The sequence below is a fragment of the Petaurus breviceps genome, unplaced genomic scaffold (genome assembly GCF_028583685.1).
Source record: "Petaurus breviceps papuanus isolate PSGF00001 unplaced genomic scaffold, PetGlider_PUasm1.0 91133, whole genome shotgun sequence".
Taxonomy (NCBI): Eukaryota; Metazoa; Chordata; class Mammalia; order Diprotodontia; family Petauridae; genus Petaurus; species Petaurus breviceps.
In genome coordinates, this window is record NW_027187419.1 from 37,510,510 (window position 1) to 37,531,248 (window position 20,739).

General features: G+C 38.3%; 1 long non-coding RNA gene across 1 annotated transcript; it reads left to right on the plus strand.

The window, feature by feature from the left end:
• Positions 1–16,682: 16,682 nt before the first annotated feature.
• Positions 16,683–19,440, plus strand: LOC138154874 (uncharacterized). The gene is made up of 3 exons (XR_011166697.1): positions 16,683–17,235; positions 18,144–18,182; positions 18,613–19,440. It is a non-coding gene; the product is annotated as an uncharacterized lncRNA (long non-coding RNA).
• The last annotated feature ends 1,299 nt before the right edge of the window (positions 19,441–20,739 follow it).

A 20,739-nucleotide genomic window follows, 5' to 3' on the forward strand; every position in this document is an offset into this window, starting at 1 on the left:
CATTCCCATATAATGATTCAGTTTCAGATTTTTAGCTCTTAACAAAGTTTGGGCCATCGGTAGAAGGATAAAGTTGAGGGAGAAAGTAGGGCTGGTACTTGAACAAGGAAAGAGGATCAGAAGAATGGGGTTGAAGGACATAGCAGGGTCAGTAATAAGACCAAAAAAGTATGGCTTGGGAAAGGAACTAAGGATGAGAAGTAGATATTGGAGACTAGAAAGGGGAAAGGTGTTGTTTGTTTTTTACTGATAAACATATACTACTATTTGGTTAGAATATATGATTTGGGTAGTTAATAGCTCTAGACAGCCAGCATGAAACTTCATCAATGTTTTAGTAATAATATATATTTTTTCTTTCTACTGCATTGTTCCATTCTCTCATTCACCTCCCTCACCTTATTCCACTGACCTACATGGAACTATATAGTTGAATTTGTTGTTCATCAGAGTTGGTAAAACTTGGTTTGACCAGAGAAATTTGAATCATGGCCCACAGAAGTAGTAGGGCTAAGCTTGGGGCCACTCCTTTGTTCTGCTTTTTCTCTTCCAAACCAGGAAGCAGGGCACTGATGCTTCTCTGGAAACAAACTGCACTGAATTGATGAGCTAATTATCCCAGTCACCACCACCCCCTCTCATGACTCTGTTCCCTAGCTTGTTGTACCTGCTGGGAGGCCTGCTTTAGCTGTGCTTTTGGGACTATGGCACCCTGCCAGGGTGAGGTATATGGGTGACTCACTGGAATGGTGCCCTAGCCGGGTGTTGCTCCTACATGAATCCCACAGTGCTGAGCCTGACCTCTCTATCTGAGTCCAAAGACCCAAATACTTCCAGAATCCTAGAAGCCGAATTGGAAGGGATTTGAGAAATAATCTAGTTTAGCCACCACCTAAACAGAAATGCCCTCTAAAACACTCTTAACAAGTACTCATCCAGCCTTCTGCTTTGGATTTTCTGATAAATGGAACCCACTGCCTATGGAAGCAAATCATACATTTTTGGATAGCTCCTATTATTAGGAAGTTTTTCTTTACACCAAACCTAAAACTGCCTTTCTGCACTTTCCATCATCCTTCTCATTCTGCCCTTGGGCAAGAAGAAGAACAAATCTAATCACTCTTCCACATTGCAATTCTTCAAATACTAGAAGATAGTTATCATGTTTCTCTCTTTTCACCAACCCTGAGAAAGTCTTCTATTTTCCATGTTCGAGGATATTTTCATTGATCCCCATATTGCATGATATCCAATCCCAGAAAAAACCTAGTGATCTTTCTCCGGACTTCTCCAAGTTATGAGTGTCTTAGCTAAAATGTAGTCTACAGAACCAAGCACCATTCTTCAGATATGTCTGACCAGGACATGTGATTGACTTGAAGCTGCCTGATTTCTCTACTAGGAATTCTTTTGGTGGGATATAAACCCAGGATGAAAATTAACCTTAGGGTCACACTGAGAGTACTGGAGATTAGACATTTCTCTGCTAGGTTACTGGTCATGTAGATCCTTAGGACAGTCCAAAAACTGGGTTCTATTGTAGCTTGTTTGGTCAACAAGCATTTACAAAGTGCCTACTATGTGTCAGGCACTGTGCTAAGTGTGTGTGGGGGGGACACTGAACATCAGTCACTTAACATGTATTAAGTGCCTGCTGTGTATCAGGAACTGTGCTATGCACAGGGTATACAAAGAGAGGCAAAAGACAATCCCTGCCTTCAAGGAGCTCACAATCTAATGTGGGTGACAATGGAACAAATACGCACTGATAATCATTTATCAATGTTATTTCCAATAAGGGCCAGAGCCTGAACTAATCAACCAGAAGAAGAGCCTGAATCTAACAACTTCTTTGTTTTCTGAGTAAACTCAGAGAATACCTCTTCCTATGTCAATAAGGCTACATGGGGTTGACTTAAGAGCATTGTTTTCCTTTTATGGCCTTTAAGGTTGAGAGCCTTAACCCGAGACACTACCTTGAATAATAGAATTTTTCTTATCTTAATATTTTATGGACATATGCTATGTTATGTCGTGTTAATGGTAAAGAAAACACAGACACTTTGTCAACTCTCTTATCTTATTGTATTTACCATCTATTCCATTAAGAAAATTCCTTTTCTCATAAAATGGTTAAACATCTATGGAGATCATAAATTTGAGTGACATAGAGACCCTGAGTTGGGATTTTTCTAAAACATATTTAAAGCTAGTCATTCTTTTATCAGACAGTCCGAATTTATGTTTTGGCTCTGTGCAGCACACTTGTCTGCTAGTATTAAGGAAATAAACAATATGAATTTATATATCACCTACCCTGTTTGCTTTCTTTAAGCAAACCTCCAGGTTGATAGCACAAGCTATATACAGGAAAAAATGGGGAAATAATAGAAGGTACTAGAATTTAAAGAGGTTGGAAAGACTTACTGTAAAATATGAAATTTTAGATGGAATTTAAGGAAATCCAGTGAGAGAAAATGTCCAGACAAGAAATTTGTGGCATAGCAAGAAGGCCAGTGTTATTGGATTTAGGACTACCTGTTGGGAAGTAAGTTGTAAGATGACTGGAAAGGTAGGAAGGGGATAGGTTATGAAGGGCTAGAGTATTTTATAAGGGAACCGCTGGAGTTTATTGAGTAGAGGATTAGCAAAGAAAAGCAAAAGACAGTCCTAGCTCTCATCAAGTTCACAGTGTAATGGGTGAGACAACATGAAAACAACTATGTACAAACAAGATATATACTGGATAAATTGGAGATAATCAACAGAGATTAACTATTGATGGCAATATAGTATAACCAGTTATTTTAAGGTGCCCAGCTTTATTAGAATAGAAAAGAATCTTAGAACACAAACTACATATAGGTAAATTACTGGAACGTAGTTTTAATATTACTTTATTTACATAAAATATTAGTCTCTTCTAATACTTTCAATTTTTACACCCTAGGTTAGCTAGCTTTTCCTGTAATTCTATCCTCTGGGTCATTATTTCTTCATGCTTGTTCCTTATTCCTTGCTCTCTTTTCCACTACTCTCTTGGTCCCTAGGAAAGCAACTTGCTTTTATTGAGAACCAGTTTCAATATCAGGTTGAAGCAGTTCTTTTAAAAGTCATTCCTTCAGAGGATATGAACAAGCATTTCCCAAAATAAGAATTGAAAATTATTAATAATCATGTGAAAGAATGCTCCAAATCTTTAATAACAAGAGAATTAAAAATCAAAACAACTTTGAATTTTTACCTTACACTTAGAAAATTGACAAAAATGACAAAATACAAGGAATAATCGATTTTTGAGGGATTACAGAAAGGGGAACATGCTCACAAATTGTTTTTGGAATTGTGGATTTTTCCAACCATTCTGGAAAGCAATTTGGATTTATGCAGAGAAAGTGACTAAAATGTTGAAATGCTTTGACCTATAGATTCTACCCAAAGGAGGACAACAGCAAAAAAGATCTTATACACACTGAAGTATTTCTAGCAGTGTTTTTTATATTAGCACAGAACTAGAAATAAATAGGTTCCTATCCATTGTAAATTGACAAAGCAAATTGTGGCATTTGAATGGTAATTTAGCAGAGGGGAATGAGTTGGAAAGGAGATGCAATCCTCTCTATCCAGATTGTGGAAGATTTACATTATATAAGATTTTGACAAAGTTCTTCGACACAGGAACCCTACCTACACAGCCAAGTGGTTTTGCAGAAAGGACAGTCTGAAAGAAAGGTAGATTGAGATGAGTAACTGTAACCCAAAATAGAAGCTTGGGGCAAACCCCTCAAGAGTTCTATAGTCTGGTAACCCAAAACAAGAATATTTTATGTGGATCCCAGGCATGAAATACCTTATAGCCATCTCTGGTATTCCTAGAGAGCTAATGAGGTCTAGCAACATTCTAGATATAGACAACCTTTAATCACATATGGTCAGATGTAAACAATAGAAGAATTTTTCCCATAGTTATGAGTAGGAGAAGTATTCTTAACTAAACACAAAATAGAGGCAATTACAAAAGATAGGATCAATATCGGTAGTTTTGATTCCATGAAATTGAAAAGCTTCTGCACAAAGAAAATGTATGCATCTAGAATAAGGGAAGCAGTCTACTAGGGGGAAAATCTCTATAAAAAATTTCTCAGACAAGAGTTTGGTATGCAAGAAAAATAAGATAGACAACTAATAAACATATAAGGCATGAAGTCATTTCCTAATAGGTAAGTGATCAGAGGATATAAATAGTTCTCAAAAGAAGAATTTCAAACTAATAACTATGTGAAAGAATATTCAAATAAATAGAGAAATGCAAATTAAAATAACCTTGAAATTTCACCTCACACCCAGAAAATTGGCAAAAAAGACAAAAGATGGGAATAATCAATATTTCAGGGGTTATGGGAAGGAAGACACATTTATACATTGTCTGTGGAGCTGTGATTTATTACAACCATTTTCAAAAGATATTTAGAATTATTTGAATAAAGAGACCAACATGTCTATACCTTTTGACTCAGAGATTGCATTTCTAAGCATATGCCTCAAGGAGGTCATTGATTAAAAAAAAAGAAGAAGAAAAGAAAAAGCTCCATAAGCACCAAACTATGTATAGCAGCACTTTTTGTGGTAGCAAAGATCTGGAAACAAAGTTGACACCCATCAATTATGGAATGGCTAAACAAATACAGGCACATGAAAGTAATAAAAAAAAAAAGTATTGTGCTATAAAAACAATTTGATGGATCCAAAGAAGAGTGAAAGACTCACCTGAACTGATGCAAAGTCAAGTGAGCAGAATCAAGAAGACTGACTACACCAATATAAATGGAAATCATCAAAAAATAAAAAGTGAATTCTGCAAAATTAAAAAGAACCAAGTTAGCCACAACAGAGTTGTTAGAAAACACCTTTCCCCATTCTTTTGCAGAGATAGGAGAGTCAGAGGTGTAGAATATTGCATATATTGTCAGGTTTTTTTAATATATTGATCAAATTTTCTAATTTTTTTCCTCTTTAGAAAAAAAAATCTTTGTTATGAGGGGCAATTGGGGGGATGGATATGGAGTGGGAAAAGGTGATGTAAAAACAAAAGATAGAATACAATTCATTTTTTTTAATAGTAGGTAACAGTCTCTTCTAGAAATAGTAAACATTGTATAAGATAGACATTGGGTATAGGGCAGAGTTATTTATTTCCTCCACTATAAAAGAAATGCTTAAAACACAAAAGACTCAAAAGCACATATAACAAACATTTCAGACAGAAAACAATAACCCATCATATCTATAATATATGCATAACATGTATAATATGTATATATTTATGTATGTGTTTTTCTTTGTACACACCTCTACTCTCTCAGGCAGTAAGATAACTTTCTGGTACTGATGAATAAATATTTCACACTTGGCTTGAATCTGTACGATCTGAGCAATTCACAAGGTTCAAATCTTCTGGCTAGCCAGGCATGACTCTTTAGTCCTTTCAAGTTAAGAACTGTCTTGTTCTCCTCTGATTAGCAATGTGTTGCCAGAAAGCAACTCCTGCTAGTCAGCTGGTGCTCACTTAGGAACCCTAGAACTCTCTGTATTACTAATCACTGGTCATCTACCTATACTTACATAGATACAAATTAGAGATTTAGTTTCAGAGATTCAGATTCAGTTTACCTAAGTAAGCACATCTTCTTGATACCATGTGCTTATAATTGCCATTAATGTTTGGGGGGGAAATGAAAAAGAAATCCTTTTTACCCCATATCTAGAAGTCCAAGGTACATGGAGCAGTGGTTGACTTCTAAGAAAAATGCAATCAAAAGAGGGAGCAAGAAAGAGAAACAAAGCCTTCTTTCTACTCAGTTCCATTTATAACCTACTGAATGGTTGCTTCTTGCTGGCCCATTCACTAAACAACTTGGATATAATTCCTGTCCCAAGGACCAAGAGAGAAATCAGGAGTTGCCAGGTCATGCCTTGCCTTTTGTCAAAGGGCCAGAACACATGAACAGAAATAAGGCCAAGGAAGACAGAAGTGTTTGGGGAGAGGTGTGTCAGATTGGAAAATCTGAAATTGTTTTTTAATTTAATTTATAATTTTAATATCATAGCCAGTGGAGGTTCCTTCCAACGACCCCCCCCATATCTTCTGAGACTTGATCATGCATTACATCAAGCAGCCTCTACCCAGGAGACATGGTAGCCGCATAGATGATTAGCTTTGATAATCATGGTAAAGTGAATAGAATTAGGCATTCTTATTTCTGTGAAAGATATATGGAAAATATATTTAGATAATTATATTTTATGATTGCAAAGTGCTTTCACATGCATTATCTTGTTTGACCCTTACAGCACTTTCAGGGAGGTAGTATAATCACTATTATCCCTTTTTATGCCTTCTCTCTACCACCCACCATGTATTCTTTGATCCAATGACACTGGCCTCCTTGCTGTTCCTTGCACTAAACACCCCCTCCCCTGTGTCTGGGCATTTTGGGGTTAGTTTTTGTTTTTTGTTTTTTTTTTCTCCTTTTGGAGGGGGAAGGCAAGGCAATTGGGGGTTAAGTGACTTGCCCAAGGTCACACAGCTAGTAAGTGTTAAGTGTCTGAGTCTGGACTTGAACTCAGGTCCTCATGACTCCAGGGCCGGTGCTCTATTCACTGCTCCACCTAACTGCCCCATGTCTGGGCATTTTCACTTGCTCTTCCCCCTACCCCCATATTTTGCTTTTCTTCATTAGTCCTCTACTCAGTAAGCTCCAATAGCTTCCTGTCACCTCTAGGATCAAATACAAAATGTTCTGTTGTCATTCAAAGCTCTTCATAACCCAGCCCCCACCTCCCTTTCCAGTTTTCTTACACCTTACTCCCCAATATGTATTCTTAAGTCCAGTGACATTGAACACCTGACTGTTCCACAAACAAGACAGTTCATTTCTTGGCTCCAGCATTTTCTCTGGCTCTTCCCCATGCCTGGAATGCTCTCCCTCCTCATCTCCACCTACTGACTTCTCTGGCTTCTCCCAAGTTCCAATTGAAATTCCATCTTCTATAGGAAGCCTTTCCCAACCCCTCTAAAGTCTGGAGCCTTTTCTCTCCATTATTTTCTGTTTTCCCTGTATACAGCTGGTTTGCTCACATCTCATTGTGTCACAAGCTCCTTGAGGGCACGTTTTTTGCCTCCTTTTGTAGCCCCAGTGCTTAAAACAGTTCTTGGCACATAGTAGGTGCTTGATAAATACTTGTTGACTGACTGGTGTGAATTTCATTGAATCTTTACAATTGTACCTGGTTCAAAAAAATAAGAGCCCGTGATGTTTATTGTTAGATGTTTATTGAAAAGGGCAGCTAGGTGGCACAGTGGATAGAGTGCTGGGTCGTTGGTTAGTATTCATCTTCTGAAGTTCAAATCTGGTCTCAGTTACTAGCTGTGTGAACATGGGCAAGTCCACCTAACCTTGTTTACCTCTGTAAAATCTATAAAATGAACTGGAGAAGGAAATAGCAAACCACTCCAGTATCTTTGCCAATAAAACCCAAAGATAGCCACAATGAGTTGGACATGACTGAAACTGAACAATAATAAGCATGTGATTCACAGAGCAAAATGGAGTCTTATGTACTTTAAGATGATTCAAGATTCTTCAACAGATCAAACAAAGATAATATCTATTCAATGATTTATCAATGGATATCACTATGGAATCAAGATAAAAAACAAGGTGTGGACACTTGACAAAGGTGTTCACTACTGCTATGATTTTTCCAAATGAAAAAAAAAGGAATTTCCCATAGATGATGACATCTTTTAGGTGCTTAGTAGATGACATTTTGCTGATTGTATATATCAAGCCCCAGAATACTAGAGAGCACCCCAAATAAATATTACAAGAACTCAAAAGAGTTCTAATAACACACGTAAGAAAAACGAAGTGCATAAAGAATGTCTGCTATTCAAGCTATGTTATGCAGTTGGATGGACAGACCATCAAGCTGATCCATCAGTACATAAATCTTAGACAGATGTTATATAAGAACAATAACTTGTGGCCAGAGTTATATAGGAGGAAGAGTTCAAGTTGGATTGTATTTGAGAAACTGATTATTGCTTCCAACAAACCCAAGCTCCTACCTGAAACAAAAATCCATATTTCTAATGCCATTGTTCTTTAGGTGGCACTAGACTCAATGTGGTAATGGGACATTTCCAGACTAAGAGCATTTTAGAAAGTTTTCCTTAGAGATCTGGAGTAGCTACCTCTGTTTTCCTGATGAAGAAAGAACCTGGAGTTGTATTCTGGGAGAGCTTCCTGAGCACTTTGATTTTCCTCCCTCTGGAGAGAATCTGTCACTTTTCAGAAACTAGGGAAAGCTACTTTATTCTTTGTCTTAACAAGTACTGAATGACTTCAGGACCAGGCACTGTCATTGTCAAGAATACTGAAATGAATAAGGTCTGATCTCTGCTCTCAAGGATCTTATAAAATAATTTGCTATATTAACCACAAAGTACTTCAAAGGTGTGAGCTATTATTATTAGTTACAGAATAGAATGTGGTAAAACAAACAAACATAAGAGATGCCAAAAGTACCCTAGGAATTTAACAGATGAGACTACTAGGAAGATGTTATCTGTATCCAGAGAAAGATCTAATAAATAGAAGTATTTATAGAATGATTTTACATATATATACATATATATATATATATATAGTTGTAAAGCTGTGCATGAGAAGCTTTCTAGAGGACTTCTGCTGTGAACAGCTTTCAAGATTCTGATTATATAGTATAGTGAGCTCTCTATTCAATAACAAATCAGAGCAAAACATTCATAGAAAATCAAAATACAGAATTCACAGTGTTACAACTTATCACAGAAAATCAAAATACAGCATTCACCATGTCACAACTCAACAACTTATCACTAAAATGGCCACATAGTTTTCACCAAAGTGGTCACATAGTTTTAAACAAAGTACATTCATTTAGCCAATCACAAAATCCTTAATTCAATCACAAAGTACAAAAGTCAAAGTTCTCCACCCCTAGGTCACAGTAAATCATAATCTTCTCAGTTAGTACACAGTATCCAAGTAAAGTCTTCTTTTAGCTTTTCTCAAGGCTGGCTCTCAGCTTCCATGATTCCTCTTCCATGGTCCCAGCTCCAACTGTCATCTGCATTCAAAGGCAGGCATCTCTCAGTTCCTTGTCCAGCTCCTTGTCCAGTTCTTTGTCTAGTTCCTGTTCCATATTGAAGTTCACAGTGTTCAGTTCACCTCAAGTCCTTCAAGTTCCTGTTTTGGGGAAGACATAACTTGACAGAGCCACAATTATATTCATACACATTTCCAGCACCATCATCAATTCACTATCTGCCTATGAAATCAACACAGACACACAAACAAGGTCCAAGAAGTCAGCACAAATCATCAACATAGAAATCAACACAGACCCACAAACAAGGTCTAAGAGGTCAGCACAAATCATCAGTAAAGTCCCAGGACCTCCAAAACCCTCCTCCAGGACTTCTAAACATACAACCAGAAAATCCTCTTTCAGGGCTTCTAGGGCTTCTGTATAAAGTATCACAAGCAAACATCAACAGAGACAGAGCAGACAGAGTTCTGGGATACCACAAGTTTCCTCCTTCTTGACTCTGCCATCACAAGAGTCCTCTTCTCAGTTCTGCTGTCTCTAGCCTGCGCCTCTCCTTATATATGGTCATTAGCTTCTCTCCTTCCTGCTACAGGAATTCATGAGTTCTAGGGTTCACAAGTTATGGGGTTCATATGTTCTGTTTCTTAACAGACTTGATACAAGGCTCAAAAGAAACTTGAATTGAAACAAAGTGTTAATTCAATAACTGAAACAATGTTTGAACTACTTCTATGCTTGCCAGTACAATAGTGTATCTATATACATAAACATATGTATATGTGTGTGTGTATACACACATATATATATTTGTGTCTAATAGTAACCATCTCTGGAGGGAGGGAGAAAAAAAGACATTTACATTATAATTAGTATATATTTTAAAAAGAAGAGCAAGTTGTACATAATAGATTTGTGGTTTCGTGTGCAACCATCTTTTTTATTACACTATGTCATGGAAATACTTGTTTTATTCCATAAATTAAAAATTAAATAAAATTTTTTTTAAAAGATGAGATTACTCCAGGGTAGAGGTAACAAGTTAAAGGCTCAGAGAGTTGGTGATATTTTAGGTGAACTTTGAAAGGTGGGTAAGATTTCAACACTTAAGGATGATGATATACTAAAAAAAAAAAGGGTAAATTTGAGAGAAACAACCAAGCGTTATGGATAGAGAGGTGGCTTGGTACCAAGAAGACCAGGGTTTGAGTACCACCTCTGAGATATATTGTTTATGGGTCAATCTCTGGCCAAGTTGCTTAAACCCCTCAGTGCCATAGGTAAGGCTAGATAAGGCTTAGTTAAACTCTAAGTTGCAGAGAAGGTGCTGATTGCATTCACAGAGGAAGTTTCCTCATCTACCAGGTTCCAGTATCACAGAAATCACAAGCTCAGTCCTTATCCCTTTATCTATTAGTTGAATATATTCAAATTTATCTTCCAACTTAAAGCTTACAGAACACTTTATTTACAACAACCCTGAAAGGGGCAGCCATTTATTATCCCTATTAAATGAATGAGGAAACATGCTAAGGATTGCGTAGCTACTAAGTGGCAGGGCTAGGGCTTGAACTTGGTCTCTTTAGGACTCTCTGCATGATACCATATAGCTCCTAAGAATATATAGGGAATAGTTTGAGCAGAAGCTCAGAGGTAGGAAATGTACAATATGTTGGGGCAAGGGCAAATAGCCCAGTAGTGTTGGGATGGAGGATAAATGATGGGGACTAATAAATCAGGAAAATAAGTCTGGAGGAAGATCATGAAGGGCCTTGAATGCTAGCATAAGGAATTTGTCTTGAGAGACAATGTGGTGTAGGAAATAGAGGACTAGACTTAGAGCCAGGAGGACCTCAGTTTGAATGACCTCAGAAACTGACTAGTCAGTTGTGGGACTCTGAGCTAGTCACTTAACTTCTCAGGGTTTCCATTTACTCATTTGTAAAATGAGGAGTTGGGCTCAATAACCTCTAAGGTCTCTTATAGCTCTAAATCTGTGATCCTATTAATTCATTCCACAGACAACTGGGGTGGGGCAGGGGTGGTGGTGGAAATGACAACTATAGAGTTTTGAGCAAAGAAGTGACATGACCAGAACTTGTTCAGTCATTTCAGTCTTGTCTGATTCTTTGTGACCCCATTTGGGGCTTTCTTGGCAAAGAGAATGGAGTGATTTGTAGTTTCTTTCTCCAGATTATTTTACAAATGAGGAAACTGAGGCAAATAGGGTTATGTCACACAATAAGTATCTGAGGCCAAATTTGAACTCAGGAAGATGAGTCTTCTTGTCTATAGGTACAGCATTATATCCACTGGGTCACCTAGCTGACCCATAAACAGAACTATAGATTGTAAAAAGTAGTTTAACAACAATAGGTAGGATGGATGATGGAAGGAAGGGACTAAAAACAGAGAGAGCAGTGGGAATAATGATTCCTGACAAGAAATAATGGCAACCTGAATATGGTGTCAGGAAAGGGAAAGGGAGAGACCCAGGGGAACCAGCAGACTCTAACTCCAAGAACCAATACCTGCTTCATTATAGCCCTGGGCTGACAGTCTTCCTCAGCATGTAAAGAAAATAGCCCAGACCTCTACATACTTCAGCACAGCCCAAGGCAAACAGGCACCCCCCAGGGGCCAGCCCTTTAAGTAGTTCAGTGTAGTCTCAGGGAAATGCAAAAATACCCCACTGGCCTCAGCACATGCCAGACACAGCCACCTGGATCCCAGCTCAGCACCAGGTGAATTGCCAGACCCCTATGGCTTCCAGCAGCTACAGCCTCCCTGTCTTCCTCAGCACAACACCAGGCTGGATAATCCCCATGGGCCTTAGGGCAACACCAGGCAAATATTCAGGGCTTGCAGCTACTAGTACAAGAAGCTGGAGACACTTCCCCTTCCACCCTGAGAGCAGAACTCAAATTTAAAAGAAAAAAAAAAGGTTAAAAAAAAAAGGGGGGGAGGGAGGGAGGCAGAGAGATGAGCATAAAACAACAAAAAAGGATCTGACCATAGAAAGTTATTATGGTGATGGGAAAGACCAAGTCATAAACTGACAAGAGGACAACAATATCAAAACACCTGTGGACAAAACCCCAAAGAAAAACAGGAAGTGATCTCAAGTCCAGAAAGAACTTAAAGAAGAGCTCAAAAAGGAACTTAAAAATCATAGAAGAAAAACTGGGAAAAGAAATGAAAGTGATGCAAGAGAATTACAAAAAAAAAAAAGTCAACAACTTGAAAAACTGCTTAAAAAGTAGAATTGGCCAAATGGAAAAGGAGATACAAAAATCCACTGAAGAAAACAACTCGTTAAAGAGTACAATTGGCCAAATAGGAAAGAAAGTACAAAAGCTAATTGAGGAAAACAATTGCTTAGAAGTTAGAATTGGGCAAGTGGAAGCTAATGACTCTGAGACAACTAGACTCAATCAAACAAAAACAAAAGAATGAAAAAATGGAAGAAAATTTAAAATATCTCATGGGAAAAACAACTGACCTAGAAAATAGATATAGGAGAGAAAATATCAGGATCATTGGACTACCTGAAAGCCATAATCAAAAGGAGGAACTTGATAGCATCTTCCAAGAACTTATCAGGGAAAACTGCCCTGATGTCCTAGAACCAAAGGACAAAATAAGCATTGAAAGAACCCACCAATCACCTCAGCAAAGAGATCACAAAATAAAAACTCCAAGGAACATTATAGCCAAATTTCAGAATAATCAGGTCAAGGAAAAAAATACTGCAGGTGGACAGAAAGAAACAATTCAAATATAGGGGAGTCACAACCAGGATCAGACAGTACCTGGCAGCTGCAACATTAAAGAACTGGAGGTCATGGAACATGATATTCCAGAAGGCAACAGAGCTAGAACTACAACCAAGAATCACTTACCTGACAAAATTAGCCATCATCAATAATACATCAAAGGGGAAAGTGGTCATTCAACAAAATAGAAGGATTTCAAGTTTTCATGAGGAGAAGACCAGAACTAAGCCAAAAATCTGACCTCCATTATCAAGACCCAAGAGAAACATAAACAGGTAAAAAAAAGGTAAAAGAAAATCTAAGGGATTCAATTGAGCTAAACTATTTACATCCCTACACAGGAAGATGATACTTGTAATTTCTAAAAATTGTATCACTAATAGTACAGTTGGAAGGAATATATATAGACATGCAATAAGGTGAATTTTTAAAAATTAAGAAATGAGAAAGAGGAGTACAATGGGTGCAGAAGGAAGAGAGAGGTAGAGTGGGGTAAATTATCTCACATGAAGGGGTACTAAAGACCTACTGCAGTAGAGTGGAAAATGGGAAGGTGGGAGACAAGCATCTATTAAATCTTATTCTCATCAGTATTGGCTCAGAGAGGAAATAATACACACAATCAATTGAATATAGAAATCTATCTTACCTGACAGGAAAGTAGAAGGGAAGGGGAGGAGATCAAGTAAGGGATGGATGGGGACTGACAGAAAGGAGAGCAGATCAGGGGACATAGTGGACAGAAGCAAAGCACTGGTGAGGAGGGACAGGGTAAAAGGAGAGAGAGGACAAACAGGAGGAAGAATAGGTTGGAGGCAGATACACAGGTAGTAATCATAAGTGTGAATGTGAATGAGATGAACTCTCCCACAAAACAAAAGCAGATAGCAGAATGTACCAAAAACTAGAATCCTACAATATGTTAGGAATAATCTATCTGTCAGATCAATAGTGAGGGGAAGAATTCATGACCAAAGAAGAGATGGAGAGCATTACAAAATGTAAAATAGGTAATTTTGATTAGACTAAATTAAAAAGATTATTGTACAAAACAAAACCAATGCAATCAATATTAGAAGGAAAGAAGAAAGCTGGGAAACAATCTTTACAGCAAGTGTCTCTGATAAAGGCCTCATTTCTCAAATATATAGAGAACTGAGTCAAATTTATAAGAATACAAGTCATTCCCCAATTGATAAATAGTCAAAGGATATGAACAGGCAGTTTTCAGATGAAGAAATCAAAGTTATCTATAGGCATATGATGAAGTATTCTAAATCACTTTTTATTAGAGAAATGAAAATTAATATAACTTTTGAGATACCACCTCACATGCTAATATAACAAAAAGTGAAACTGATAAATGTTAGAGAGAATATGGGAAAACTGGGACACAAATGCATTGTTAGCAGAGTTGTGAACTGATCGAAACATTCCAGAGAGCAATTTGGAACTATGCCCAAAAGGCAAACAAACTTTGCATACCCTTTGATCCAACAATACAGATCCTACTAGATCTGTATCCCAAAGTGATCATAAAAAAGGGAAGAGGACCTACATGCACAAAAATATTTATTGCATCCCTTTTCATGGTGGCAAAATATTGGAAATTGAGGGGGTGTCCATCAATTGGAGAATGACTGAAAAAGTTAAGGTATATGAATGTAATGGAATACTATTGTGCAATAAGAAATGATGAACAGGCAAATTTCAGAAAATCCTGGAAAGACTTATATGAACTGATGCAAAGTGAAATGAGCAGAATCAGGAAAACATTGTATAAGGTATCAGCAACATTGTGTGATGACCAACTATGAATGATTCAGCTCTTCTTAGTAACACAATGACCCATCCAAGACAAGTACAAAGGAAAACACTATCTATATCCAGATGAAGAACTGATGGACTCTGAATGTTGATCAAAGCATTTTTTCCCTTACTTTATTCTTTCTCATTGTTTTTTTTCCTTTTGATCTGTTTTTTTCTTTCACAACTATGACTAATAGGGAAATATTTTTGACATGATAGCACAAGTATAAAGTATGTCAAACTGCCTACCATTTCCACAAGAGGAGAGGGGAAAAGGAGGGAGAAATATCTGGAACTCAAAATCTTTATAAAAATGAATGCTAACAATTTTCTGGAAATATAACTGGGGAAGAAAATAAAATACTATTTAAAAAAAAAGAAATGGAAGGGAAAGAATGTGTTTAAGGCATATTAAAATTGCAAGGACTTAGTGACTGGTAATATAGGAGGCCCAAGGGAAAGGGAAGCACCAAAGATAATTTCTTTTTGATAACCAAGAAAATGATGGTAATTGACAGCAATAGAGACATCAGTAGCGGGTTGGAAGGGAAGATAATTTCAGACCGGGATATGTTGAGTTTGGAGTACTGATGGAGGAAGATACCCAATTTCTCACTAAGGGAAATAAAACAGGTTTCTTTACTGTTTAGAGACATTGGCACCATTTGTAAACATTTTGATCTATTTTGTCAGCTATTCCTTGCTTTTCACTTTAGTGAGTGCTATGTATTAAAGAACATTGTTGATAAGAGAATCTGAGAGAGAAGTCCAATAATGAGGATGCTTGTCCACCTCAGGGAGACATAAAAACTGGGAGATTCTTTCACTTGTTTTCACCATTACCGTCATCAGCATTTGGAGCTTTAAACATAGATGGGCAGCATGAATTCCTTTAGTCCTCATTACTCTGTGTGTCTAGAAGTTCCTCTGGATTTTGTTTCTTCAAACTTCATTTATCTTTTTTTTTACATTAAAAAAGGGTACCCCCCCGCCAGTTACCAAGTATTTCATTTTTTCTTCTCCACCTCCTCCCACCATCCCTCCCCCACTGGGGACAGGGAAGAAAAGAAAAGTAAAACTCTTATAAGGGGGTAAGTATAATCAAAAAGCAAGTTCCCTAACTGTCTGCATCCAAAAATCTGTGTTTCATTCTTTGTAGTTGTCTTGTCTGTAGCATTCTTCATCATGGGTCTTTGGCCTCATGATTTATCATGGTAATTAATCATGAAGTTCTTAAGTCTCCCAGAATTATTTGGTTTTATGGTATTGATGTTAGAGTATAAATTATTCACTTGGTTCTGCTCACTTCACTCCACACCATTTCATATACATCTGAGGTTTCTCTGAAATTGCTTCTTCATTACTTACAGCATTAAATTCATATACCATAATTTGATTTCCTTTGTCTAGTCACCCTTGCTTACTTCCTGTGAGAAGCCTCATGATATCTTCTTCTGAAGATATATTAGACCTCTGATATCTGATCTCCAGTTTCTGACTTTGGCCACCCAACAAGTTTTCCCAGTCCTGCTCCTGTGACTTCACGATTGCTACACCAAGAATTTTTTTCTTTCCTGATGCTAGGGCAGGGTCTGAATAAGGCAGAATGGTTCCTCCCAGCGTCTCTTAGGTGTTCAAAGGTTGATGCAAAATACTAGAGGTCCTCAGGAGACAGTTTCCATGTGGATCAGGGTGCTGAAGAGAATTCTGATTTTATGAATGGGAGAGCTATTGGGGAGGAGGGTAGCAGGGCAGTTGGAAGTCAAGTCTTATATGATTGCTAACATATGTCTCTGGGGAGGCCACTGACCTGCTTAATGAATGAGTCCACAAGTATTGATTAAGTGCTTAAGTGCTAGGCATTGTGCCTCAGGAAAACAAAGAATAAATGAATCATTGTCTTTCAGGAGGGCATTCTAGTAGGTATATAAATACAGAGTATATGGAAGATAATGCCAGATGGGAAGACACCTGCAAGTGGAGGACCTCCCATAGAAAGTGGAATTGAAGTAGAATGTTAAAGGAAGCCAGAAAACTGAGAGGTGGAAGTGAAGAGGGAGAGTATTGTAGACATGGAGATAGTGCGTGGGAGAGTGTCATATCTGAGAAATGCAAGTAGGCCAGTGTGTCTGGTCTATAGAGTGCATGGAGAGGAGGGAGATATTAGGACACAGTAAATGTAGGAAGGGGTCAGGTTGAGAAGAACTTTAAATGCCCAACAGAGGAGTTTCTATTTGATTGTAGGAGCAGTAGAGAGCGACTGTAGCTTATTAAGTAAGAGGTTGTAGTGACATGGACAGACCTGTACTTTAGGAAAATCACCTTGGCAGTTCGCGGAGGATGGATTGGAAACTCAAGGGAGAGAAGTCACTTAAGACTGTGACTTTACTCCAGGTGATGGACAATGAAAGCCTAAACTGGGTGGTGGCTCTGTAAAGGAACAAATCCAAGAGATGCTATGGAGAAAGACATGACAAGACGAGATTGGATATGTGGGGTGAGTGAGAATAAGAAGTTAACGATGACACTGAAGTTGTGAGCCCAGATGACTGGAAGGATGGTGGTATATGAGACAGTAACAGAGAAGTTTAGGAGACGGTGGGCTTGCAGAGAATAATGATTTCTGGTTTCGGTTTAAGATACCTCAATACCTTGATTTCCCTGTCTATGGAATCTCCTTGTCTAGGGAGAAGCACATTTTCTCATAACCTTCTGGAGATGGGAAGGTGTTTCAGCTGAGGATACTGAAAAAGAAACTTGTGAAGCATATGTTTAATTATTATTAACAAAGGAGGTCTGGGGCGGCCAGGTAGCACAGCGAGTAAGAGCACCGGCTCCAGTGTTGAGAAGACCTGGAGATAGAATCCCGGGCTCAGACACTTAGCACCCACCCAGAAACACCTGGCCATGTAACCTTGAGCAAGTTACTTAACCCCAATTGCTTTAAAAAAAAAAAAAACAAATAAACAAAGGAGGTCTTACCAATGGAGAAGACCTTCTTTTTTTATTTTTTTTGAAGGAGGAAGGCAAGGCAATTGGGGTTAAATGACTTGCCCAATTCACACAGCTAGTAAGTGTTAAGTGTCTGAGGTAGAATTTAACTGAGATACTCCTGACTCCAGGATCAGTGCTCTCTATTCACTGTGCCACCTAGCCAGCCCGAAGACATTCTTTTTTTTTTTATTGTTGGAGGGGCAATTGGGGTTCAGTGTCTTGTCCAAGGTCACACAGCTAGTTTGTGTGTGTGTGTGTGCGCTAAGTGTCCAAGGTCAAATTTGAACTCAGGTCCTCCTGACTCCTAGGCCAGTGCTCTGTTCACTGTGCCACCTAGCTGCCCTCAGCCCTCCCAGCCCCTCCCCCCCTTCCAAGGACATTCTTAAAAGAGGATATTCATCTGTATTTCAGGAGGATTTCCATTTTTCCTGGGTTTATAGAACTACCAAGGTAAGAACTTTTAGAAATCACCAGTGAAAGGAATCAAGTCAACAAGCATTTAAGGACCTTCTATGTGCCAGGCACTGGGCTAAATGTTAAGTATACAAAGAAAGGCAAAACACAAAACAGAACAAGGCACTTAGTCTAACTAGGTGACGACATTCAAGCAACTATGTATAAATAAGACATATACTGGGTAAATTGGAGATAATCTCAGAGGGAAGGCACTAAGATTAAGAACAGGGGAAAGGCTTCTCCTAGAAGATGGGACTTTAGCTGAGGCCTGAAGGAAACTAGGAAGTAGAAATGTCGAGGGAGAGAATTCCAGACATGGGGGACAGTCATTGAAAATGCTTTCCTCCTCCTCCTCTTCCTCACCATCATTTTCTTTCTCCTCCTGCTGCTTATCCCTTCCCCCACCTCTATTCCCTTGGAGCAGACCATCCTTTTGTGGAGCAGCGGCTGTGGAGACCCCTGGACTCGTCAAAAAGCCAAAGGGAGGAGTCAAGACAAGACGACAACCACATTAATTTGAAAGTGCCAGGGCAAGATGCTTTGGTGGTGCGATTTAAGATTAAGAGGCACACACCTCTTAGTAAACTAATGAAAGCCTGCTGGGAACCACGGGCTGGTCAGTGAAGCAGCTCAGATTCTGATTTGATGGGCAACCAATCAATGAAACAGAGGTACCAGTGCAGTTGGAAATGGAGGATGGAGATACAATTGATGTATTCCAGCAGCAGACAGGAGGTGTTTACTAAAAAGAGAACCTGCACCTCTACTCCAGAACTATGCTCCCAAGGAAAACAATACATTCACTAGAAAATCAAGGTTTGGTTCAGCCACATTCTGACTACAACAGTGTAGTTTTCTCTCCTTGATTCCCTTCCCCCATTCATTTATCGCACACAAAGTAAGCTGTGTATGTGTGTACAGGGATAATGCATTGCTGTTGTTTTTTGACTAGATGGCCGATGGTATGTTTTGATCAACATCAGATGTAGTTGGGGAGGGGAAAAAACAAACTGGTTCAGTGAAAATATCCCCTTTCTCCATTAGTAGCATGCTCATTCAACATTTATCTTTATATTCCCAGTTAAGTTGCATACCTTGTTTGATTGGATAATTTCAGTGTTTTTCTTTTAGCATTGTAAAACCAAGGAGGATCTTAAAACTGTTGTGTATGTAACTGTTATATGTAGTTCAATCTCTGTCTCTCAGTAGGGATAAATTATTATAAAGGAATTGATCCTAGATAGTATTTCCTTCAAGTCAAACATCTTATTGCTTAAATAAACTTCTTGCTTAAAATTTTAAAAAATGCTTAGAGCTGGGAGATGGAGCGTTATGTCTAATGAAAGACAAGGAAGTCAGTGTCACAAGATTGCTGGGTGTGGGGATAGAGGGTGGGTCAGAAGAAAAAATAAGGACCAGGAAGATTGGAAAGGTAGGAAAAGGCCAGGTTATAAAGGACTTAAAAAGTCAAACAAAGGATTTTATATTTGAGATTATAGGCAATAGGGAACTGCTAGAATTGATTGAATAGGGGGTGGGACAGGGTGGGACATGATCAAAAGGAATACTGTACTAAGCATAAAGATACCAGAATTCTTCATGGCTCAATTAACTAGCTATGTGACCTTGGGCAGGTCACAGCCTCTTTGGGACTCAGTAAAATCAGGGATGGATAATCTGTAGGGTTCTATTCCTTAAAGCCAGTCATTCAAATTTGCTAAAATAGTGATTTAAGATGCCCTATTTCCATTCTTCACAGAGATTCCAAACTGCCATTTTCCCTTTATACTCTAGCTAGAGAAATCAAAAGTTACCCTTAACCCTAAGTTAAAACCTGAGTTCTTCACTTCCAAATTTTAATCTTTTTCTCCTCTCTCATAATTTCGCCCAAGAATATGAGGGGAGGGAAGCAAAAGAGTGAGAAGAATCAAAGAATGGGTGATTTTGGGAACCTGAGTGACTAAGACAATGATGGTTTCATCATCAGAAAAAGGGAAGTTTAGAGGAGAGGTAGATTTTTTTTGGAGGAGGAGAAGACAGTTGGAAGAACATGATAAGTTCTGTTTTGAGTATGCAGAGGATGAGGTGCTAATGGAGATAGTGATGTTTCATAGGCAACTGGCTATGTAATGCTAGAATTCTGGAGAGAAAGATCTATAGCTAAAAGAGACCCTAGAGATGAGCTAATCCAGGCCTCTCATTTTATAGATGGGTAAACAGACCCTGTCTCCAGTACACTGTGACTTATTCCTTTCCAAGAGGATTGCCTCATTTTAGTGAGCTTCTCCAGATATTTGCTATCAGTGATGTCTCTTAAGAGAATATATGTACATATTTATATGTATGTATACATGGTAACTCTTTGTGACCACATTTGGTGTTTTCTTGGCAAAGATACTAGGATGGTTTGCCATTTCCTCTCTAGCTCATTTTACAGATGAGGAAACTGAGGCAAATAGGGCTAAGTGACTTGCCCAGGGTCACATAACTAGTAAGGGTCTGAGGCTATATTTGAACTCAGGTCCTCCTAACTGCACGGTCATCATTCTAT